At 39.0% G+C, this 26,645-nt stretch overlaps 1 protein-coding gene across 2 annotated transcripts in view; it reads right to left on the reverse strand.

Annotated features, from left to right (window-relative positions):
- LOC149256831 (protein AE7-like) overlaps positions 1 to 26,645 on the reverse strand; it is a 143,630-nt gene that overhangs the window by 115,331 nt on the left and 1,654 nt on the right. The gene's annotated exons all lie outside the window — the stretch shown is intronic.

Raw genomic sequence — 26,645 nt, forward strand, 5'->3', positions numbered from 1 at the left:
AAAACAAGCAACACACATTAAACAGTGTCAAGGCTACCCTAGGGGAGTCCTAAGTCCATTTGGGCACATCAACACCAAGCCTTCAACGGCTCAACGTTTCAACATCCAAGGGTACTCACAAGAGGCAATCGTCGTGTTGAACCATCTCATAGCCCAACACTCATCTCTCGAGGGGCAACGTTGCATTATCAAGGTCAAAAACGCTCTTTGGACTGGGTACTAAGACCTCTAGAGTGTTGTTTAATGAGATGAGGATTAACTCTTAAGGGTCATTATGACTGTGATAACAACCCTTGACAAAACCCTCTCAAGATCAAGTGAAATCAACAATTCTTAGGTACAATAACCATAAACGCATCACAATGGACCATACCTAATGTTAGGGGCACAAGAATACTTCACATAAAACTCACCTTCAAATGTCTAACTAGATTAGGACATGTAAAGAAGTTACCTTACTTATATTAGGGATAGTTAGGTCAACAACCCTATTAGGTGTTCCCTGTTGAGAAATCTAGGGGCAGCTATGTTGGAAATAATACTAAGAGGGGGGTGAATCAGTATTATCAAGTCAATTATTTTTCATTCCACAATCAGATTTGTATACGCTGCTTAAGTTAGTAAAAACTGTGTATGTACGCAACTATAGTTAAGGAAACTAGCGCATAACCTGCAGATTTGTAATTTAAATTATTCTTCAGATGTTGATCATTAATCTGTGCATCAAACCATATAAACGGTAACCAGGAACAGTAAAACAGAACAGGCAGTCACACATAAGAACACAAGATATAAGGTGGAAACCCAATGTGGGTGAAAACCACCTGCTACAATTCGTCTCTATCTTCTTTTAATTAGAAACTTCCTTTTACAATGTTTTTGTACTGGTGCAGTCTTATACCAGTACGCAGGCTGTTACCTGCAGAAGGCTACAACCTTCTCTTGTTCTCCAGCTTCTCCTGGAAGGGAGCTACAACCCCCTTAGCTCTTGTCCTAGCTGAGGTACTAGTATGTAGGTGCTAACCTACAGAAGGTTACAACCTTCTCTTTTCTTCCAGGGACCACGTTTCATAAATTTTCAGACTGGATCCATGAATAACATCAATCAAACATCAAGTATATCTGCATCAACCAATCTTCTTCATATAAACCAATACTGAATCAACCAATCACTTCTCAGAAAGCTGTAACCAGAATACAGTAACAGTAACTAGAACCAATTCTTGAACCCAGAATACTACAACGATAAACAGAAGTAGCTAAAACATATTTCATGAGATATACGCTACTTCAATATGTGAAACCTGCGTGCATACGCTTATGTATTAAGGCAAACCAACGTATACACTATTTACTGAACCAGCGTGTATATGCGCCTCTGCTATGCCGACCCTGCATATAGATCTATAAAAGACAAATCACGCTTTTCAATTATTCATACATCAGTTATACCCAGATTATCAGATTTATAGATCAAGTCATGCGTCAAATATAACAAATCAAAATCACACAAAGATACTTCTCTTCAAGCCTTGAGATCTTGACCCGTCAATAGAACTTATCCATCTTCTAGCACTCAGATTCCTCTTTGATTCAGATCCAGTTATGCACCACAACCCAATCACCAGTATTCTAGATCTTGCTCTTCATAGATATTCAATACTTGAGTGAATGCCTTTGCCTAATGATCTCCTTCCCCTTTTATAGTCTTCGGCCTTACTCAATACCATGATCCAAAACCATAGAGAATCAATACCATGGACCCAATACCTGGGTTCAACACTTCGGATGAGATACCATGGTCCAAAACCGTAGGTCCAAATATCAAGGACTAAATACCATGGACCAAAAATAAGTTTTCCCACATGAACGCGCTTTTCCTTGTATGAAAGTGTGTGCATACATATACGTGCCTTTTGATTGTCTAACCCGCGTGTATATGCGACTTGGTTAAGAGGAGCCTGCGTATATTTCTTTTTCTTTCATTTCGAGAGCCTGAACTGTGAACTATCAATTGCTAAGTCACCTGACACAGGGATTCGGGACACGTAGGATTCGGGATTCATGGTGTCGGATTCGGGACACGCTAACCCCCCAGAACAGGACACGTTAGGACACGTTATATATTATTTTATTAAAAATATATATATATATAATATATATATATTAAAAATTAGATATTATCATATTTCTTACACAAATTTTAATTAATGATACAAATTTATTGATTTCAAACATAGATCTTGATTCTTCATCTATAGCTATGCCTATTACTAATTAGCATGCATAGTACATACAAAATTCAAATAAATGTCAGTGGTACTGGTCACATAAATGATAAATTTATTAAAAATTTAAATCATGATTCATAATTCATAACTGAAAGACAACTTACAACTACAAGATAGTAAGATAAACACACTGACAACTGTAGTTTTCTCATTAAGTCATCAAATCAAAATCTGTTACATAGGTAGTGTTGGTGCAATGCCAATGGCAAATAGAAATAGAAAATATAAAACAACTACAGCCTACAGGTATACAAGCCTCAAGGCATCAATCAGCATCAGAATCAGCATAACTGTCCCCATCATCATGGTCCCCACTGCTCTCCTCTGCATCCTCCTCCTCCCCTGTATCCATAGTCGCCTCTGCATCTGCTGGTATGGAGGTTGACCCCTCTAAGTCATCAAATCTAACAGGCTCAAGCACTGGATCACTGAGATCCATGTTGGCCAATGCCAACTCAACAGTGGTGTCCAGACCCATATCATCACGAAAGACATCCCACATCTTTGTCTTTCCCCTCAACCACTCTTCCCTCTGCCTGTAAATAAGACGAAGGTTGGTGTGCACATACACCATTGTCTCTGCCCTGGACTGCTCAAGCCTGCTCTTCTTCACATTATGCAAATTCCCATATGTGCTCCAATTCCTCTCGCAACAAGAGGATGAAGTCACCTGAGAGAGGAACCTCATGGCTAACTGCTAAAGAGGAGGGCTTGTTGCCGCATGATTTGCCCACCAAGAATAGGGCTTCTTAACCCCCCTGTCTCTAATCACATCATAACCTCCAAATCGACCAGTGCCAGTGGAAAACTCTGCAAAGGCATCCTCCACCTCAGCAAGCAATGCACTATCCTAATAAATCCGCCTCAATGCCTCTTTCCTCCCCTGTGAGATTTCACCATCCATGTGAGGGAATCTGCGGGAAGGTCCACCATTCAGCCACTCATGGTTGTAGTATTTTGGGTTCAATGAGTGAGCCAAACAACGTAAAGGTGTACAATTCTTGTCCCATCTGCGGACAAGAATATCATGTATGGTATCGCAGAAGGCCTCTGGTGATGTCTCATACTGGGGGCACTCACTCTGTAGAATAATGCTCCTCACAGACTCAATCATGGAATCCCATCCCTCATAAACCTCTCCTAGGATGGGTTTGTCTGTATCTGCAACTCGAAGCAAAGAGATGATAGGGTCCATGATCCGAATAATTAGATCTACCCTCTCCCACCAAGCATCATCTAGTACCGTGTCCTTCACTCTTTTAGAGGCTACCTGATCTGCCTTTCTCCAAAAAGACCAAAACTCAGAAATAACCATGGACCCAAGAGCAGTCTTGACCTCCCTCAACCTCTTCAACATCATGAATGAAGATGCAAACCGTGTATCAGCAATCTTCAACAATGATAGATTGTTGTACTCCTTGTAGATAGTGAGGGAATTTGTATGATTTTGCACAAAGTTACGGATATGTCTTCCATCCTCAATAATGCTTCCAATCCAAAGCACATCAGAAGCAATGGATTTCAGTGCTAAGTTCAATGAATGGACAATGCAAGGTGTCCAAAACACTTGTGGATATTTAGCTTCCACAATCATGCCAGCCGCCTTGCAAACAGGTGCATTATCTGTAATGATTTGCACACAAGATTCAACACCTACATCTTCAACAACTTTAATAAATAACTCACCCATAAATTGTGCATCCTTGTATTCGCCAAGTGTATCCACTGCTTTCAGGAAAACTAGACCATTCAAGGAAGACACCATGAAGTTGATGATTGGGTGTCGTGCTGGATCTGTCCATCCATCAGAAACAATGCTAACCCCAAATGTTGGCCATGATGCCATAATAGGCTCAAGCATTTTTTGCACCTCTTTTTTTGCCTTCGCCAACAATGTGGTTCTCAGCTTCTCTGACCCAGGAGGCACATACCCTGCTGGAGCCCCTTGAGTTAGAGCTCGGCACATCTCAACAAATAAAGGTGAACGTGCAACATTAAATGATATGAAGTTTTGATAGAAGAAGAAGGCAATGGTGAGATCAAGCTCTTCCCGTCTCTCTTTTTGGAAAATCTTGTCCATTGGACCAAGTGATCTTCTTTTTAATGCTTGTCCCCTAGTAGAAGTAGAACTCTCAAATGGAAATTTGGTGGTGGCTTTCCTCAAAAATGGAAGGGGGTCTTCATTCGAAGCCAGTGCCACATGTTCCATACCAACATTGGCCTCCTTTTCCAATTCTTTTCTCTTTTGTGAAGTAATAGCTCTACAAGATCCAATCCCACAACCAGGTATAGCCAACAAATGTGATTTCACACGGTAATATGTGCTTTTGAAAGAAATGTTACAAAAGTTGCATTTCCATTGCACATTGCCTCCTCCCTTTCCCTTGTTGTTTGGCCCATCCTCTCTTGTGACATATTTCCACAATGGATATTTATCATTGTCTTTAAGTCCTCTTCCCTCAACATTACTTGCAGCAGACTCTGATGATATTGGGGGAGGAAGGGCATCTCTACCCATGACATTCTTGCCCTTCCTTTGCCCCCTAACTGCTGCCTTTGATTGAGCCATGAACACTGTTACCTCAACCTGTAAAAAAAATGAACAAACTGCTGTAAAAATTTAAAAATGCAAAAAAAATGAACAAGAATCAACACTAATTTGAATTGTAATTTGTTACCATTACCAATTTATTGCATAGATGATGTGCAACTGAGTTTTCAGTGGCACATTTCATCAAACAGTTTATAAACACACTGCTGTAGGTGCTCTTCTTGTATTTATTTCAAATTTCAATGTATTATAAATATTAAATTTATACACAGTACCACAAGAATGCTTATAACTTTGTCTATCTGCATAAATTTAAGGTAACACTAATAACTTATAACTTTGTCTATCTGCCTTTGGCTTTTTCAGCAGCGGAATACTTTCTTCACTGAATTTCTGTGCTTAAATGGTCAAAGGCTAATACATTGCTGAGGGTAGGGTTATAATTAGTTAGAATGTTGTCTAAAGAACTTATATGGGCAATTCCACTGCATAGGAACTGCTTTTTATGAGAATAACATGGACATTTAAGTTCATTACGTCTGGCTGAAATTCAACGGGACACATTTTTGACAATTATGGCACATAATACCTACAAATAACATGTCTATTGCTATGCATATAGCTTGTTTCTCACTCCAAACAAGCATGGCACTGTTATAAACTTATAAACTTATATGAACATTGAATATCAATATTATTATGGTTGATGGCAGTTGCCTATAACTGGTACGATATTTTAAGAGATCCGAAGTACATTCAAGCTCAAGTAGCCTGGAATAATTATGCAACGGTGGCATATTCAAAGACAACTAATGTATTCAGAACTCCAAAAACGATTGATGCTCAGGAAAACGATAAAGTTATAAACTGTAAGACTACTGAGATGTCTTTCTAACCAATTCAAGGGCCCCAAAATAATGTTACATTAGCATTCAAGTCTGATTTCAGAGCAATAAAAATGATTACAATGCGTTGCCAGTTTGATCGTTGATCCAATGATCCACCATAACCACGGTCCACTTGTGTTATAATTTATAAACTGCGTTATCTGGTGGACTACTTACCTCAGACCTGGTGGACTGTGGACGTTTGGTGGTCGATTCTCCTTGCTGAGAGTCCGCTCCTCGCTGCAACAGCACAATGAGTTGCCAAATGACTTGCAAAATGAGCCTGTCAACGAGCAAACACGCCCCTTTAACCTAGCAACTGGAAACGAGTCCTGGAAACGAATCCCAGAAACATAACACGTCCCAAAAATCGCGACACGCAGTGCAAATTCGGGACACGTTATAGGACACGACATGTCATAAAGGGACACGACGTGTCATGTAGTTTGGACACGAATCCGCAGAGAATCGTGTCGGATTCGCTGAATTCGCGATTCGACAGGACTTTTGGACGAATCCAGTATCCTAGGTCAATTGAGTGAGTTGCCATCAAGGACAACACCTGTGTCATAGCGCCAAACCTGTGTCATAATGCCAACAATCTCTCCCTTTGGATTTGATGGCAACCCCAAGTCACTCAAAGTCATTCTCCCCCTTTGTCATAAAGTGCAAAGGGTTATGCTTCCCTTGAGTACATGCTGAAATCTCTGCTTTGTTGTGTTGTCCATGCTCCCCCTGACTGTAGGCAAGGTCTGCAAGAAGATGTTTTACAAGAAGAAACATGACTTTATACATCATAAATGACCTTCCTATCACTTGGTTGGGATATATTGGTATATCCCAACCAAGTGGGGATATACCAATATTGATTCATCCACCCAACCAAGTGAGGATACACCAAAAGTTTACACATGATAAAACAAAAAAATTACATCATCCATCTCGGGCATAGTGGGAAAACCAAAGTAGGCCGTTACATGACCTTGATAAGGAAAGAAATATATGACATAGAGACGAAATATCTACAACAAGACTATGATAGTCATCAACAACTATCATCAGCAGCATCTGTCAATCATCATTCAGACCAACAACCATGTTCTCCCTCTGCACTTGTTCCACCTGAAACCAAAAACAACTGTGAACTTGAACCAAGATCTTCTATGATAATGCCAACAATGCATTATTAGAAGTATATATGCTCCCCCTGAACCTGTGCCAGATGGTCTCTGTCAGACCCATATCAGACTCTTTTCATCTTGAGCCTGGCCCACTGTTTGTCTTCAAACCAACATATACGTGATTGTATCCACAGAAACCGGTGTACGTACGCGAATGCGCCTCATGAAACTCGCGTACAACCACTTTTCTCTAAAACAGATAAGTTTCAACAGCAAGATGATGCATCAACTACTCCCATCTTTTGTCTGAGGTATTCAAATGTCTCTCTGGGCAGTGGTTTGGTGAGTATATCAGCGACTTGTTCCTTGGAAGGAACATACTCCAATTTGACCTTTTGTTCAAGCACTTGTTCCCGGAGAAAATGATATTTCATAGGTATGTGCTTGGTCTTTGAATGCATGATAGGATTCTTTGAAATACTAATTGCACTTGTATTATCACATAAAATGGAGATAGGTGGAGTACAAGTGATTTGAAAGTCTTGCAATGTTTGCATCATCCAAAGGAGTTGTGTGCAGCAAGATGCAGCAGCCACATATTCTGTTTCAATTGTAGATAATGCAACTGAACTTTGTTTCTTGCTGAACCAAGATACTAATCTGGAACCCATAAAGAATGCACCACCACTAGTGCTTTTTCTGTCATCCACACTTCCTGCCCAATCTGCATCTGTATATGCATGAAGTGTGATATCTGTATCTCTAGGATACCATAAGCCGTAGTTTTGTGTTCCTTGAAGATATTTGAAAATCCTTTTAACCGCCTGAAGGTGTGCTTCTTTTGGATTTGCCTGGAATCTTCCAACTATTCCCACTGCATGCATGATGTCTGGTCAAGTACCTGTCAGATAGAGCAGACTACCAATCTTGGATCTATAGGTTGGTTGATGTACTGTTGCTGAATCATCATTTGCGCTGAGGCTACATCCTGTTACCATAGGGGTACATACTGGTTTCGAGTCTTCCATGCCATATTTCTTCAAGATCTGCTTGAGGTACTTGGTTTGTGACAAAAAGATACCGTCTTTGTTTTGTTGGACTTGTAAACCAAGAAAATATGTTAGCTCACCAAGCAAGAACATTTCAAATTCTTTCTGCATCACCAAAGCAAAGTTTTGACTCATGGCTTCTTCATTGCTACCAAAGATGATATCATCAACATACACAACAAGTATTAGCAATTTATCATTATCATTTTTTATATATAGATTGTTATCTGCTGATCCTTTTGAAAAACCTTATTGATGGAGGTATTTGTCCAGACAATAATACCAAGACCTTGGAGGCTGTTTAAGACCATAGAGTGTCTTCTTAAGTCCGCATACAAGTTTTGGATCATTTCCAAGGATGAATCCATCTGGTTGCTCAATATAGACGACTTCTTCTAAGTCTCCATTCAAAAAGGCAGATTTCACATCCATTTGAAATACTTTGAACTTCTGAAAGCTAAAAAGAGCAAGGAACATTCTTAGGGCTTCAAGTCTAGCAACCGGTGCAAAAGTTTCCTCAAAGTCTATACCTTCTTGTTGAGCATACCCTTTACAAACAAGTCTCCATTTTCGTTTAGTTTGCTTTTGAATATCCATTTGGTTCCTATGACATTTTTATCATTTGGTCTAGGAACCAACTCCCAAGTGTTATTCTTTTCAATCTGCTCAATTTCTTCCTTCATGGCCTTGACCCAGCATTCATCTTTGCATGCTTCACTTACATTTCGCAGTTCAGTGGAGGAGGGCAATGCTAGATAGCTTGAAGCTTCTGAAATAGTTCTTCTTGTTTGTACACCTGCCTCTTTCTGCCCCAAAATTTGAGTCTCTGGATGATTCTTCTAGACATACCTGGATGGAGTCTTTTCTTCTACCCTTATCTGTTCTTCTGGTGCCTCATAGGTTTCTTCTTCATCATTAGTCTGATTTGATGTTGAAGGATAGTCCTCATCATCTTCGAAATCTTCGGATTTTACCTGTCTTGGATTGTTTCCTGCTTCATCAACCACTACATCAATACTTTCAACAATTTTTCCAAGTCTTTTATTGTAACACTTATATCCTTTACTTCGGGAAGAGTAACCAAGAAGAATGCCTTCATCTGCTCTAGGTTCAAACTTGCCAAGGTTTTCATCAGTCCTTTTGATGTAACATTTGCTTCCAAAGATTTTGAAGTATTTAACCGTAGGAGTCTTACCATACCACAATTCATGAGGAGTTTGAGTGTTGTTCACCCGGACGTTTGTTTTGTTGAGAATGTAACAGCAGCAAATGCAGCTTCACCCCAGAAGGTTGCGGGAGTTCCAGACTCATCAAGCATAGCATGACCCATTTGTTGAACCGTTTTGTTCATCCTTTCCACTACTCCATTTTGCTGAGGAGTCCTTGCAGTAGAGAATTCTCTTCTTATTCCATGTTCTTCACAAAAATCGAAAAATTCATCCGAGGTAAATTCCCCTCCTCGATCAAACCTGAGGCATTTGATTCTGCTATCTGATTCATTTTCAACCAAGGCTTTGAACTTTTCGAAGGCTTCATCTTTATGCTTTAGAAGTCCTATCCAACACATCTTGGAAAAGTCGTCAATGAACAATATAAAGTATTCCTCTCCACGAGGTGACTTTTTCCTTAATGGACCACATAAATCAGTATGGACAAGTTCAAGTGGCCTACTAGCTGATCCTTCCTTCTCAAGAAAATTAGTTCTGGTTTGCTTATCAAACTGACATGATTTGCATATTGTATTGTCTGGAATTTTGATGTCAGGGAGATCACGAACCGCCTGATATTTGCATGCTTTCCTTATCTGAGAGAAGCTTAGATGCCCCAATCTTCTGTGCCATAGCCAGTGTTCATCATTCCTGCTTAGATAGCATTGTTGTTGTCCTCCCTTGAGTATGTATAAGTTATTTGGAGTTCTTATGGCTTTGATCACTATTTCTCCTGTATCAAGCTCACGAACAATACATCCACTTGACCAAAATATTACCTCATTTCCTTGACCACACATTTGACTGACACTCAATAGATTGTGCTTTAAGCCATCAACATACATAACATTTCCAACTTTGACCTTTTCTTTCAAAAGAACAGAACCTTTATCTTTTATGAGTGCAGGGGTGTCATTTCCAAATGAGACCTTCTTTTCCTTTTCTAAGGCACTATATGACTGAAGTTTTTCTTTATCACCTGTCATATGTTTCGAGCATCCACTGTCGATGTACCACTGATTTTCCTGCCCTTCCGCATATAAGGCTATACCACATCTTTCTGGTTGTGGTTCTTTCTTTCTCCATGTTTTGGGACTCAATGAAGCTTGCTCCTTCTGAGTTTTTTGCTGAAACCTACTCCTGCATTTAGAATCTTCATGACCGAAGTTGTTACGAATAGAACATTCTATTTCATTTTCAAGAGCATAAAAGTTTTGTAGGTCCTTTTCATGATCCCAGTCATACTCTTTTGTTTTTGTGCTTCTCTAGTCATGATGGTCTTGTAGGCAACACATTGAGCCGCTTTGTGTCCAAAGTTATGACAAGAGAAACATTGGCCATTGAAGAAATTCCTACGATTATCAAACCTACCAACCAAATGATTGTGGTTTCCATTGACATCCATAGGAAAATTGAGAATGATTTACCTGCGGTTGGTTTTAGCTTCTGTTCATCCTTGAAGTAGATTGCCCTTGATTTACTAAGTGATCTATGTTCATTCTTGAAGTAAATTGTCCTTGATTTACCTGGTGATCTGCATTATGCCTTTGATGTCGATTGTCAACCTATTCACTTCTCCTTGCTGCATCAAGATAACTTTTGGAAGTGGATGGCTTCTGTGCTTGAGATGCTTCTTCAGTATATCCAAGCCTTGTCTTGATTAGAGGAGAACGTTGCATTTTGATAATCTCATCTAAAGTTTTAGATCCTTTAGCAAATCTAAGATTAAGAGCTTTTGTTTTCTCAATATCTTTTCTAAGTCCCACAATTTCAAATTCTAACTTTTCAATGTGTGTTTCCCTTTCAGCAAGTTGGAATGTCAGAGTATCTATAATCATATTCTTTTCTTCTAAACAATTTTTAAGTTTAGAAATTTCTTCATGAAGACCTTCTTCATCTATAGCATCCAAGAAATCATCATCTTCAAAAGCCATCAAAAGTCTATAATCATTACATTGTTCATCTCCATCACTATTTGAAAATCCATCACTGTCTTCATGTGTATAATAGCTCTTCTTACTTGCATTTTGTTTTATGTTCCATCTAACTGGTTCCTTACCTTTGTCAAGCTTATCTTTATGAGGACACTTGGCTGCATAGTGACCGACTCTTCCACAAGCAAAGCATTTAAAAGGTAGCTTACCTCCGAATCTTCCAGAACCCCGTTGAAGGTTCTTGACAAAGTTTGATTCTTCCTCTCCTTCTGACATATGTCCTAACTCATTGTATTCTCCTTTTCCTGAGGCTTTGAATGCAAATTCTCTCATGTCTGATGATCCCCCTTTTCTCATTTCGAAACAATTAGGATTTCGTGCAGCTATGACATGGTAATGCTCTGTAGATTCTGCTTTTCTTCTATGGCAGAAACTTTTGATTCAAACTTAGAAGACAAAGATCTTAGAACCTTTTCAACCAAAGTAACTTCTTTTATCTCTTCACCCAAGTTTTTCATACGATTAACAATCTCATCTATACGTAAGAAATAGTTAGCCACACTTTCATCATTGTGCATTCTGAGATTTTCATATTGAATTCTAAGAGTTTGTAGTTTTGCACATTTTACCTGATCATCTCCTTCATAGCTCAGAACGATCTTGTCCCATATTTCTTTTGCGGTTTTGAGCTGCATAACCTTGACGAATTCTGATTGAGATAAACTCCCTAATAGAGTATTGACAACCTTTGCATTTGTTTCATATTGCTTCTTACCAGCCGTATCTATAGGAGTTGCTGATGGAAATGTGTACCTTGTTTCCACGATATCCCAAACTTCTGTACCAAGAGATTGAAGATAGGATGTGATTCTTACCTTCCAATGGACGAAGTTGCTTCCATCAAAGATTGGCGGCCTGATAGATGCCTCCTTTTCGTAGTTGCTCATGATGATAGATCTTCCTTCAAGCGATCAAGCTTCTTCTGAAGGACCTGCTTTGATACCAATCGTTGGAAATAATACTGAGGGGGGGGCGAATCAATATTTTAAGGTCAATTATTTTTCATTTCACAATCAGATTTGTATACGCTACTTAAGTTAGTAAAACCCGCATATGTACACAACTATAGTTAAGGAAACTAGCGTATAACCTACAGACTTGTAATTTAAATTATTCTTCACATGTTGATCATTAATCTGTGCATCAAACCATATAAATAGTAACCAGGAATAGTAAAACAGAACAAGCAGTCACACATAGGAACACAAGATATAAGGTGGAAACCCAATGTGGATGAAAACCACCTGCTACAATTCGTCTTTATCTTCTTTTAATTAGAAACTTCCTTTTACAATGTCTTTGTACTGGTGCAGTCTTATACCAGTACGCAGGCTGCCACCTGCAGAAAGCTACAACCTTCTCTCGTTCTCCAGCTTCTCCTGGAAGGGAGCTACAACCCCTTTAGCTTTTGTACTAGTTGAGGTACTAGTACGTAGGTGCTAACCTACAGAAGGCTACAACCTTCTCTTTTCTTCCAGGGACCACGTTTCATAAATTTTCAGACTGGATCCATGAATAACATCAATTAAACATCAAGTATATCTGCATCAACCAATCTTCTTCTTATAAACCAATACTAAATCAACCAATCACTTCTCAGAAAGTTGTAACCAGAATACAGTAACACTAACCAGAACCAATCCTGAACCCAGAATACTGCAGCAATAAACAGAAGTAGCTAAAACATATTTCATGAGACATACGCTACTTCAATATGTGAAACCTGCGTGCATACGCTTCTGTATTAAGGCAAACCAGCGTATACGCAATTTACCAAACCAGCATGTATACGCGCCTCTACTATGCCGAACCTGCGTACAGATCTATAAATGATAATTTACGCTTTTCAATTATTCAAACATCAGTTATACCCAGATTATCAAACTTATAGATCAAGTCATGCGCCAAATATAACAAATCAAAATCACACAAAGATACTTCTCTTCAAGCCTTGAGATCTTGACCCGTCAATAGAACTTATCCATCTTCTAGCACTCAGGTTCCTCCTTGATTCAGATCCAGCTATGCACGACAACCCAATCACCAGTATTCTAGATCTTGCTCTTCATAGATATTCAATACTTGAGTGAATTCCTTTGCCTAATGATCTCCTTCCCCTTTTATAGTCTTCGGCCTTACTTAATACGATGATCCAAAACCATAGAGAATCAATACCATGGACCCAATACCTGGGTTCAACGCTTCAGATGAGATACCATAGGTCCAAATATCAAGGACTAAATACCATGGACCAAAAATAAGTTTTCCCACATGTACGCACTTTTCCTTGTATGAAAGTGCGTGCATAAGTATACGCGCCTTTTGATCATCTAACCCGCGTGTATGCGCAACTTGGTTAAGAGGAACCTGTGTATATTTCTTTTTCTTTCATTCTGAGAGCCTGAACTATGATCTGTCAATTGAGTGAGTTGCCATCAAGGACAACACCTGTGTCATAGCGCCACACCTGTGTCATAATGCCAACTTGTGATACATTTTTATTTTAACTTGATTTGCTTCTTCTTTCACTTATTTATTATGAGTGTTTTCTATCATCAAACAGCAACCAAACAATGAAGATCAATGAGACAAGGAGACACAAACTGTAGGTTGTCAGAAAGGGCTAAAACCTCTCCTCTTCAGAGGAAAACCCACAAGAACTCTTCTCTTGTTATAGAACTTCAAATGATGAATCCCAAGACCTAAGGCCCTTGTCAAAGACCCCTCCAAGACCAAGTCAATCCTTCCTCCTTGATGAGATTTCCTTCCAGCAACTTCGACCCCAACAGTTTCTTTTGCAACTTCGTATCCCAAACAGATTCTTCGACCTCCAACAATGTCTTCTACAAAAACGCTAGCTCTTGCACATGCGGAAAAGATAGTGATTTCTTCCTCTTTTATCCTTCACTTGAATTTATCCCTTCTTCTTGGAAACTCGGCGTGCAAAGTATGCCAATTGATGCCTTAACTTAACTTCTGCAATTCAATCTTAGTTGTTGCAATAGGTGCCCTAGTTTTCTCGCACATGTGGAGGAAATGGCCCAAAAACAGTTTCAAAATTTCGCTTTCTTCTTTCTCTTCTAGTACTCCACTTTTTCGCACCTTTTTGATCTCTTATTCTCGCTTGATTGAATCTCGTGTGAGTGAGTGAGTGCTCTTCAAGTGAGGTCAAAGTCTCTAATATATAGGCTTCTCTTCTAGGTTGAATTGCTACTTGGAGGCCAACTTATCCTCTCACGAAAGCCGACTTGATCTTTGCATGTTAACAAGGTCCTGGAGGGTCTATTTGACATTTTTGACTTTATATAAATTTTCTTTACAATATACAACATGCCCAAAAGGGTCTTCCATACATGACAATGACTCAACTGACTTGTTGACTTAATGACAAGCGCTATAAGCACTCAATGGGTGCTTGACCTAAATAAAATAACCTTGGGCATGGCACCCATGCATCAAGAATGACAATAATAAATTTATTTTTCTTCTTTACATCAAATACATAAAATCATGATTACATATGCCATTATGAAGACCAACCCTAGTTACATATTTCAACATTCCCAACCCCCCAGGGGAGTGGCATGCCCTAGATTGGCCCATCAATCCATAGGTGTGTATGATAATGATGGTTGTGGAGTGGGAAAGACTTCAGGGTAGATGCCACAACCATGTCATTAGTTGATGGGTGTCCAACATTCCTAGTGCATAGATGTAAGGAGGAAGCAATCGTGGTAGCATGAGTTACCCCTTTCCTCAACCTACTTTTTCCACCCCTCTACTACCCCTTTCAACTTTTATGATTTTTCATTCATTGGGTGCATTGCTTAGGACCCCAAACTTGCTTTTGATATTTTTCATTACCCCTTTAAGATGAAGCAATTCCTTGTTCATTGAGATTGGGACATACAAGAGTGCCTTTCTTTAGATGAAGCATTATATGCTTGAGGAACCAGATGATGGCTAAAGAGGGGGATAGATTTCATGCTAGGCTCTTGCCCACACACTAAATAAAAGTCCCAACCATCTTTTGCATTTACATTTTTCTTTTATTGTGGCTTTCCATGCTTTAACGTTTCTTTTCGCTGCATCAACCTCTGAGGCTAAGTTTCTAAGCCCAAACTCAAGGATGAGGATGAAGGTTGCCAATCCCAATGACCAATGACCAACAGCCCGAAGAATGGAGATGAATAAGGGGAATGATGGAAAGTGGTAAGTATGGATTATCTCGGACACATTACTTCCATCAATGCTTCCCCAGTAATGCCCTTCCTAAAACCCTAAGGCCTTAAAGGAGGTCCCACTAAACTAGAGTCAAAGACCTCCCAGGTGAAGGGAACGAGAATACAATCATGATCAGTCACTTATCCAATTTTCCCCTTTATCCATATTACTATGCCCATAACATTAAGTGAAAGCACATGATTACAGAAATGGTTAAAATATATGTTGATGGATGAACCACCTTACTTTAACAAGGGTTTTCGAATGGGAGATAAATCTGACTAGAGCAAGAAGTGGAGGACCTCATCATCATGTTGTGTGTTGATCATATAGGGTTGTTGGCCGACCAACTGTCCAAGGAGGAGAAAACTCTTCTCCTATGGGTTACCCACTTATTGGTGGGTAACAGTTCCCAACCTTTGCAGCAGCCTCTTGTAAAGAAGTGTTCTAGAGAGAGCATTATGTAGTCTAGCAAGTGAATGAAACTCTCTAATTTGCAGACCATAAGGTAAGGCTTGCCATCTTCTTTGGCAGGCCTATGTGGTTCCATCACCCAATGGTCTTTGCATATCCTCAAAGTGTAGGACGGCCTCCTCTTGCCTTTACTTCCAGATAAGTGCCACCTGATGGTCTTCTATCAAGATGTTATGGGCTACACTGATGGTTTCAAGGTTAGGGTCACTTGCCCTGATCCATAGAGGAGTAGTTGATTCTTCCTCCAATTCTCTCTTCACTTCATCTGCTCTCATTTCTTCATGCCTTAGCCAGGAGGTCAAGGCCATGAGTTGTACATCCCCTACATAGGTGTTATGAACCCATGATGCTGGTTGTGACAATACAAGGTTGTGAAAGTAGAATTCACATAACCTGCTTTTTCTTCCATACCTCAATTCTGACAAACCTTAATGAAATATCTAGGAGTTTGGACATGAAACTTTCCCTACTGTACCAAATGAGAAATCCAAAATCTACATCATTGCTATTTTAGAAAAAATGCATATGTTCTTGCTAGTTGTTTGCAGCTGGCAAATTCCAAAAACAAGTGTGCCATGACTCCTAAAGAAGCTTCCATATCTGAAATTTAACTATCTCTAGCTGCTATTCTCGCTCTTACGGCTATTTAAGTTGTTTGTTTTCTTTCTCTAAGTGTTCCCTTTTGGTGGCCTCTTGAATCCTAAGGACCATCATCTCTTATCTAAGTTGGTGAAGTTGACTCCGTAGACTAGCCACCTCCCCTACTACCTATTCTGTTGCAATCTTTTCCCACCTATGGGCCTCAATCTTGGCCTTCTCTATCTCCAACATAGCATGGGCTAGGACTTGAGCTGGGCGGATAACAATCTCCTTGTAGTGGATGGTCCAACAGCTTTTAGAGTGTCGTATTACTCAATTAACTAAGGAGAGAATCCCCTCAAGGAAATCTATAAATACAAGAGGGTAGAATTCATTTGGATCATCATTGGATTGGATCATTTTATCTCTGTTTTTCTTGAGCCTGAGGCTTTGAGTGTTTTAAGACCCCTTTTCCCTATCAATTTCAGTGGTGAAAGATTCACCCTAGTTGATAAATTTATTCTCTTTTCTTTTCCTATTTTTTAATCTCTGTTTTGGCACAGGATTATTGGAAAAAGAAATTATGGTCTGAAGTCAAATGAATTCTGCCAAGCAGTATCTAAAGCATGAAGGTCAGATTCCTTCTTAAGGTCAACGAGTCTAAACAACAGTGGAATCATAGATTGAAGCCCTACGCACTACCCTGTGACAACAGAAGTATCGTTCCTGAGGTGAATGGAAGCCCTGAGATCAAGAAAAAGTTGATTCTGTGGCTGGAAACGAAGTCTGTTAAGGCCAACAAACAACGCAGGTTTGTACCTGAAGCAAGTGGGGTCTATCTCTGAGCCAATCAAAGTGGATAATCAAGAGCAAGAGCTTGATCTGGGCAAGCAGAGGTCTTATTCCTGAGGCAAGCAAGCTTACTGAGGCCAATCGAAGCTCAGTCCAGCCCAAACTCCTATTCCATTGCTACAGGTCGAGGGTTTTTTCATTTTGTGTTCGCTGGAACAGTCCAAATTACTTAAAGCAGGCCGAGATCCTCTGAGATCAGTCTAGGCATCCTGTGACCTCATTCATGGGAAGACTGAGGGTCCTGTAACCCTCCTGCAAGTAATGCAAAGGACCCTGAGGTTCCTTTCATGATCTGAAGCCACTGAGGTTGATTCCTGTAACCAAACAAAAGGTCAAAGCTGTTCTGAATCTGGTTGTGAAGATTCATGCTAGGGTTGATCACAGATTTGAAGCAGTTCTGGAATAATTCAAACAAAAATGCATAATTTCTACAGTTGGGGAAATCAATTGAATTCGGCTCTGGGCATTACTGCTTTATTTAAACCTACGCTGTCCACTATTGCATATCTGTGTACGTGTCTATATTGCCGTGGACTTGCTGAATTGCTTTATTATTCTTACTGCATTAATTGAAGAATTGGAACCTTTGCATGATAACATTTCTCTGTTGAATCATTGTACCATTGAAAAATCAGTTCTGTCAAATGAAGCATATAATGACTGTTTTAAGTTTAACTGTTGTTTCAGAGAAGAATATTTGTCAAAATCCCAGCATCATAAGAAAAATGAGAGGAAGAAGAGGAAACGTCTACAACCACAGCAAAAATGTGTATATTATGCATAAAGGATTATGCCATCAAGATGAAGAAGATCCACAAAAGAAGAAGATGAAGATGTCCTTCTTGTGCCATCAACCACGGCAAAAAATCCAATATACCGTCTGATGATGTCATTGGAAAATAGTACACCACTAAAAGGGCCAAATTGTGAAACCTTGGGAGGGACGCAAGAACAATCCACCGAGACTTTCCAGATTCCTACCACTCAAGAACACCAAAAGAAACTAGTGATGCCAGACAAGTCTCATGAAATGAAGGGGGGCAAGGCGGAGCAAGTAACTTAGCCTATGTTGAGAGTTAAGATGAGACTTGTTCTAAGACCGAGAGTGGAACTTCTCAAAAGCCTCATGGTACAAGTCCATTCATTGAAGATAAAGAGGAGGTCTCAGATCTCTTTAATCTAGTGTCAAAAGTTTCCTAGGTCTCTACCTGCTAGTTACCACCAACAAACAATATAGAAGGAAAGGAAATAGTGATTAACCTGACAACTTCCATCTGAGGAGGTCCCCATAAGATCTAAGATTTTTGTATAATGGCATCCTCCCTAGTCATCTAATCGAAGGCAAAGGGCCCATTAGAGTTAATAATAGCATAGGTATGGTGGCCATTTAATGTTATATGGACTAGGTTCACTATGTTAGTTATCATTAATAACACCCACTAGGTAGTTATCATGCAATAAATGTAACATGGTCCATTCACTAAAGGGCGTGAACGTGATCCTCCTTAATGATCAAGATAGGTTACAATTTGTTATAACTATAAATAATGTGGAGTCTTTATGGGTGTCAATTATTGTGATTTTATATGAGCATTGGCTGATTGGGAAGTTGCCTCATTGAAGAGACTGGTGAACAAGAGTTTATCATTCCATAAAAAGGATTATCGTATCATGTAGCCCTACCTTGAGGGTTTTATGATTTATGTTAGGATATTCCGACACATAGGAAATAGTTAAGTATAACTTGGTCTAGTGTAGAGTTAGGTAAAGTGTGTTTCTTTACTATGTACTTTTGTAACTTACAATCCGACGGTCACGATATGTAGTGATCCAACGGTTCATTCTCTCCTCGGTATTACCGACACTTGATCTGTGGCTTAACACCCGATTGGTCCATGATCTCTATTTAAAAAGCATGGAAGGTCATTTGTAGGGTAATCGTTCATGAGAGAAGCTTATGTAAATTTTCATTCTTTTATTAATAAATTGCCTGAAGTGGCCGCATTGGCTCAGGTCGTGGACTGTTTCCCTCTTTGAGGGTTTTAACCACGTCAACAATACTGGTGTATTGATCTGTGATCTATTTGTGAGGAACTTACCCTGTAAATTCCTACATGGTATCAGAGCAAAGTTGAGGGCTGCATCCATTGGTGATCCAAATCTGAAGCCAGTAGAACTGCATCTGATTGTCGTTTCCTAGATCTACTGTTTCTGACTGCTTTTGAGCCGAGAGGACTGCTCTATTGTGTAAAGAGCATTTGTTCCAGTGAGGAACCCTTTTGTTTCACGCGAAAAGGTTTCCGATAGCCCTAGCTACGTCATTTTTAAGATCTGGAGGTATACAGTGTTTATTTGCAGTTTTTAGTTATTTTCTCTCTGTTGATTTCGGTTTATTGAGCTCTTTGTCTTTTTATTACCGGATGTACACCTTCATTTCTGCGTATGCTCTTTACCCCGCGACTCTGTGCGATCTGGGCAAATCAGAAACAAAAAGGAAGGATTTTTCTCATGCGTATGCTCTTTTCCACCGCGCCTTAATGTGATATCGGAAAATCAAAAACATTGAGGAAAATATTTAGTTTCCGGCTAAAGCTAACCTCAAGCCGTAAGGTTTGTTTTTTTGTATGGTCGTGTTGGGTTTTTTGTTTTTTATTTTGTAGGCAAAAAAGAGCTTTCTCAAGTAAGCACGCACCCCAAAACTTCAGTGGCTAACAAAAAAAAAACCTTCCTCTTTTCCAAAAATTACTAACCTCTTAATCTAGCTCACTTGGTTCAAAGCTACTTTATGAGAATAGAGGTCTTGAGTTCAAGTCTTTCTTTTTGTTGAGCTAATTAGATTAAGTTTGGAAAGGGGGCAGATTTTTTTTAAATATAACATTAGCATTCATTTCCGCACATTCCCGCACTTCTTCAGCACCTTCAACAACTTTTATTCAAAAAGCCATAACTTCTTCATCTCGAAGTCGTTTTCAAAGCCATTTTTTTTTTTAATCAGCCTATTTTTTAGAGATTTTTCCATTGGAACACTTACTTTCAGCATCTATAGCTTCAGTTTCTATTAAAATGGAAAGTCCATGCCAAGTTATTCTTGACAGCACCAACTACTTCCAATGGTGGTCCTACATTGTAAATTTACTTAGAAGTAAAGGTCTTTACAGAATAGCCTCAGGCCAAGAAACCAAACCGAAAGATGAAGATAAGGCAGCCAAATGGGAAAATAGGCAAGATCAAGCACGTGGGTTGATAGGGATGTCTATTTCTCCAGACCTTAGATTCCATATCACAGAACTTGATACTCCTAATGAAGCAATGAAACAGATCGCTAAAGTTTTTGGAATTAAAAATGAATTTAGAGCCCATCAACTCGAAAATGAGTTGCTTACATTTGACCCCAATGATTTTTCTTCCATTGAAGATTTTCTGTCCAAGTTCAAGACCCTTAGACTTCTCTTGGAAGGTGTTAAGGTTAAGAAAGAAGATGGTAACCTTATCTATTCCATTCTTACTAAGTTGGGACCAGCCTACTCTGTGTTTGTTTCCACCTTCCATTCTACAAGAGAAGCCTTCATTTCTCAAGGACAAGACTACAAGTCCTCTTCCTTTGATTCCTTTTGTGATTCTTTAATAAGAGAACAAGAAAACTCTTACACCTTGGTCTTCGTAATCTTGGAAACTCTACTAAGAAAGCCTCAGCCACCCAGCAGCAACCAAATTCAAAGAATCCTAAGAAGTCGTATCCTAAAAAGAATGGTCCTAAACCAAACAAGGGTCGTAAGCAATTTCAGCCTCAAAATGAAAAATCATTTCAACAAAATGATAAGGCAAATAAAAACAAAGGGAAGAAGACTGATAAACATTGCCACTTTTATAATCGAGATGGCCACTTAGAATCCAAATGCTTTAAGAAGATGGAAGCCTTGGAAGCAGCAATGAAGAAGCATAACATCCATTTGGAGCACTCTTCAACTTCAACTTCATCTTCAGGAATAGCACTTTCTGCATGTGGTTGTCAAACATCTCAGTCTGGATATGCACTAAATGTATCTTCTTCTTCTAATTCTCATGAGTGGCTCATTGATTCTGGAGCTTCTTATCACATGGCCAAAAACAAAGCCATGTTTTCTTCTTTAAATGATTGTAACACCAAAAATATATATGTTGGTGATGATAGATCTCTTAGTGTTGTAGAGACTGGAACTATTCATTTAGACAATGGTCAATTTAATGATGTATTATGTGTTCCAACCTTATCCTGCAACCTTCTATCTGTATATCAGATAACTCATTCAGGGGAAGGTAAAATCGTTGAATTTTCACCTCACGATGTTTTAATTAAGGACCTAAGAGATCCTAGAAAGATTTTAGCTACTGGCATTGTTGATGATTCTACAAGGTTGCAAAAGTTTAACAACTTTGGGTCATCAAATCTTCCCTCGGTATTTGTTGCTCATAATGATGAAGTCAGCAAACTTTGGCATGAGCGATTTGGTCACTTAAACTACCGCTCCCTTCAGAATCTATGTAAAGAAAATATGGTGACAGGTCTTCCAATGGTATCTTGCAGAGATGGTGTTTGTTCCGGACGTGTACTTGGAAAACATCATCGGGATAGTTTTGAAAAATGTGCCTCTTAGCACGTCTCAGCCCCTTCACAGCTTGTGCATAGTGATTTATGTGGTCCACTTCCAGTTGTTTCATTCTCTGGCTACAAGTATTTCTTAACTTTCATTGATGATTTCTCCAAACGCACTTGGGTATACTTCTTAAAACTCAATAGTGAAGTATTTAACATGTTCTTGGCCTTTAAGGCCTTTGTTCAAAAACAATCTGGACATCAAATTCTTAAGCTAAGATCTGATAATGGCAGAGAATATGTTAACAACAAATTCATCAACTTTTGCACTGAGAATGGAATTCAAATGCAACATACTGTTCCATATACTCCACAACAAAATGGTGTAGCTAAAAGGAAGGATCGCACCTTAAAGGGAATGGCTAATTGTATGCTTCAATCTAAAGGACTTAGTCTTAATTTTTGGGCAGAAGTAATTAACTATGCAAATTACATAATAAATCGCACTCCTACTAAGGTTTTAAAGAATATCACTCCAGAAGAAGCATGGAGCTCAATTAAACCAGATGTAAGTCACTTTCGTGTTTTTGGAAGTGAAGCATGGGCCCATATTCCAGATGAGAAACATAAAGCTTTAGAACCTAAGAGTGAAAAATGTATTTTTGTTGGATATTCTGAAGATGTCAAAGGATATAGACTTATTACACTTAAGTCCAAAAATGTTATCATTAGAAGAGATGTAAAGTTTGCTGAAAATATATCGGCCTACGAGCCTAGTTCGGCAGATGTGCCACCTCTCTCTATCTCTTCTACTTTTGAAAATATTTCTTCTTCAGATGATGAAAGCGAGGATGACAATCCTCCCCCGCCTTCTCATGATCCTTCTTCAGCTCCTCAGCTTCCAAAATGGGTCTGTGCTACTCAGGATGCAGCAGGCGCTCTTGCTGGTGATCCTATAGATCAGCAACGTACACGTTCTCAATTCGATAGAGCCTCTTCTTTACTAGCTCAAGCTTCAGCGAATTATGATCCTGACGCCTTTGCAGAAGCTTCAGGCCATCCAGATTGGGACGCAACTATGAATGAAGAATATCGTTCATTATTGGCAAATGATAAATGGGATCTTGTTCCTCTACCAAAGGGACGAAAACTTGTTAGATGCAAATGGGTTTACAGAACCAAGTATGGACCAGATGGAATAGTTGATAAACATAAAACTCATTTTGTTGCTAAGGGTTTTTCACAAGTTGAAGGCATTGACTATACTGAAACCTTCTCCCCTGTTGCCAAAATGAACTCTATCCGCCTTGTTCTTTCCCTTGCTACCTCTTTCAAATGGGAAGTCCATCAAATGGATGTTAAATCTGCCTTCTTGCATGGGGACTTGCATGAAGAAATCTACATGGAACAACCTACTGGCTTTATACAAACAAACTCCAACCTTGTATGTCGACTTATGAAATCCCTTTATGGTCTCAAGCAAGTTCCTCGGGCTTGGTATGCCAAAATGGATAGCTTTCTTTTAGAAACTGGCTTTTCTAGGTGTCATTCTCACAATACTGTCTACACCAAGAAAGTGGGCAAGTCTCTTATCATTCTTGTTCTTTATGTTGATGATCTTATCCTTACTAGTAGTGATCCCAACCTTATAAACCATGTGAAGTCCAGCCTTAAAAAGAAGTTTGAAATGACGACTTAGGACACTTGCATTATTTTCTTGGTCTTCAAGTCTTGCAATCCAAGGAAGGTATTTCCCTTTCCCAGTCCAAGTATGCCTGTGATCTTCTATGCCATGTTCACATGGAAGACTATAAGCCAGCCCCTTCTCCCTTTCAGTCTGGAGCCAAACTTTTAGTCACTTGTACTTCCCCTGAAGTTGATGCTACTTTATACCATCAACTTGTAGGAAAACTTTTGTATCTGACCCATACTCGTCCTGACCTTTCCTTTGATGTTGGCCTTTTTGCTTGGTTTATGCAAAAGCCACATGAAAGTCATTGGAAAGCAGCTAAAAGAATACTTCGTTATGTTTGAGGTACAGTTCAGTTTGGGATTCATTACAGTGCAAAAGCATCTCCTCTATTGGTTGGTTTCACTGATTCTGATTGGGCTGGTGACCCTGATGATCAGAAGTCTACTGCAGGTTATGTGTTCACTCTTGGTTCAAGACCTATTACATGGGCTTGCAAAAAACAAAGTGCCATTTCTTTTTCTTCAGCAGAAGCAGAGTATTGTGGTGTTGAAGAAGCTAGTAAGGAAGCCATGTGACTTCGTCAGATCCTGTCAGAGTTTGGCTTCCAGCAGCAACATCTGACTACACTTTGGTGTGATAATGAAAGTGCCATTCAACTATGCAAAGATCCAGTCCAACATCAACACAGCAAACACATTGAACTGCACATGCACTTCATCAGAAAGCTCATTCACGACCATATTCTTGAAGTGCAATATTGTTCAACAGGTGATCAAGTTGCAGACATCTTTACAAAGGGTGTCACAAAGGTGAAGTTTACTAAACTTCGATTTATGGTTGGAGTTCAAGAAGTTGTCACAAAGGGGGGATAGGCTCCTAAGGGGGGATAAGCTCCTAATGCCTCCTTCCTTCTCCTATTGTGTCATATTTGTACATCCTTCAATCCTATCCCAAGTTGTTCTTAAGGGGGGATGTTAGGATATTCCAACACATGGGAAATAGTTAAGTATAACTTGGTCTAGTGTAGAATTAGGTAAAGTGTGTTTCTTTACTATATAATTTTGTAACTTACAATCCGACGGTCACAATATGTAGTGATCCGACAGTTCATTCTCTCCTCGATATTACCGACACTTGATCTGTGGCTTAACACCCGATTGGTCCATGATCTCTATTTAAAGAGCATCGAGGGTCATTTGTAGGGTAACCGTTCATGAGAGAAGCTTATGTAAATTTTCATTCTTTTAATAATAAATTGCCTAAAGTAGCTGCATTGGCTCAGGCCGTGGATTGTTTCCCTCTTTAAGGGTTTTAACGACGTCAATAATACTGGTGTATTGATTTGTGATCTATTTGTGAGCAGTGTCCTTTGGTGTTCCGTCTAAAGAACTTACCCTGTAAATTCCTACAATTTAATGAAGTAAAGGGGCATTTTGATATTATCTATTTTGTCAATCATCTTGAACATTAAGGATCATTTCAGTGTCCTGACAACTCCCTCATAAAAAGAACTAGGCATATCTGGTCTAGACAGGAGAAGAGGTTAGTGAGGGAATCCCCCAAATCTCATTATATGGAGTGGAGCCTTCATTTAATATCATAATAATTGAGATATATGAAGATGAGGTGCTCCCGCAACTCAATCTCTTGCAAGAGTCACAACCAACAAATTGGCTCGAATTGTGGAATGTGATGTTATATCTCAATCCAAAATTGATGAGAAAAAACTATGAACTAGCTAAAAGGGATTGTTAGTTTCGCATCCAATGTCTTCAAGTACATGCGGGTCAACAATAAGATTGTCCCTCAACTACATGAAGAGCTCAAAAAAGAAACCCATCTTAGGGCCAAGGCCCTCAGCGACGGGTAATTCAAATTACATGGAAGATGAAGTGCTCCCACAACTCAATCTCTTGCAGTGGTCACAACCAACAAATTGTCTCGAATTGTGGAATGTGATGTTATATCTCAATCCAAAATTGATGAGAAAAAACTCTGAACTGGCCAAAAGGGATCATTAGGCTATGAGTCCAATTTCTCTAAGTACATGCAGGTCTGACAATAAGATTGTCTCTCAAATACATGAAGAGCTAGAAAAAGAAAGCCATCTTAGGGCTGAGGCCCTCAGCAGGGGGCAATTCAAATGACCGGGATGTATTGTTTGTAAATATCTCTAATCACCATGTTCAAATCCTGCTTGGAAGGAAGAAGGTGCCCAGGTGCATCTTACAACAAACTAATTACAAGTATAGCCTTCAAAAATTATAAAAAGTCACTCAACAAGGCCTAGAGATCAGAGATAATAAAGAAATTTATTTGGGACATCTGTTGAATTGAGAGAAACCAGTCCCAAATTGAATGACTTGTAATTTATATTATATGTCGTGACTCATTAGTAACTCTCATCTCTTAAAGGTTTAGATGTATGAACTTCAGAATAACTGTCCAGCATTTTTTGCATCACCAAAAGCAAAACAACAAAATAATATTACAGTAACTGTAACATTTGATGAGTAATACATGTTAGATAATACATTTTTGATAAGATAACAATGAAAAGGAGGGGAAGGGAGTTACAGATATAATTGCAGCCAAGAATCCGATTTAGTGGTCTGTTTTTAAAATACTATATAAATTCTCTTAAATTTGACAAATGTGGATGGCTTAGAGAGAACAGTTGAATGCGCATTGATATATTAAAAGTCTTGGGATTTCCTCTAACTCCTTAATTCATTTCTCTCATTTAGAAAAGAGAAAATATTTAAATTTCCAATATTCACCTTAATTAGAAACAATCAAATAAATTAATATGAAAGATGAAAAAGCACTAGAACTGCAAGTGAATGCAAAAGTGTGTAAGTAAAAAATCAGAAGAAATTAGTCAGAATAACAACACATGTCAAGAGAAACCATGCAAAATTGTAACATAAATGAGTGATCTGATAGCATTGATAAGAATGAACAATAATCAGTCAAACTAATAAAAGATGTGAACAAAACAACCAAACGAAAGTCAGATAACAAAGTTTAACAGCAGCAGGTTAATATTCATCATGATTCTTAAAACCCTCTTCAGTTCCATCTGCCCTTACCATGTTATAAAATAAATCCAGAACTCTCAGATGTTCATGATGGTTGTTTATCTGTTG

Source organism: Pinus tabuliformis, chromosome 7, assembly GCF_031772625.1.
Source record: "Pinus tabuliformis cultivar Carrire ecotype Pingquan chromosome 7, CPIR1, whole genome shotgun sequence".
Taxonomy (NCBI): Eukaryota; Viridiplantae; Streptophyta; class Pinopsida; order Pinales; family Pinaceae; genus Pinus; species Pinus tabuliformis.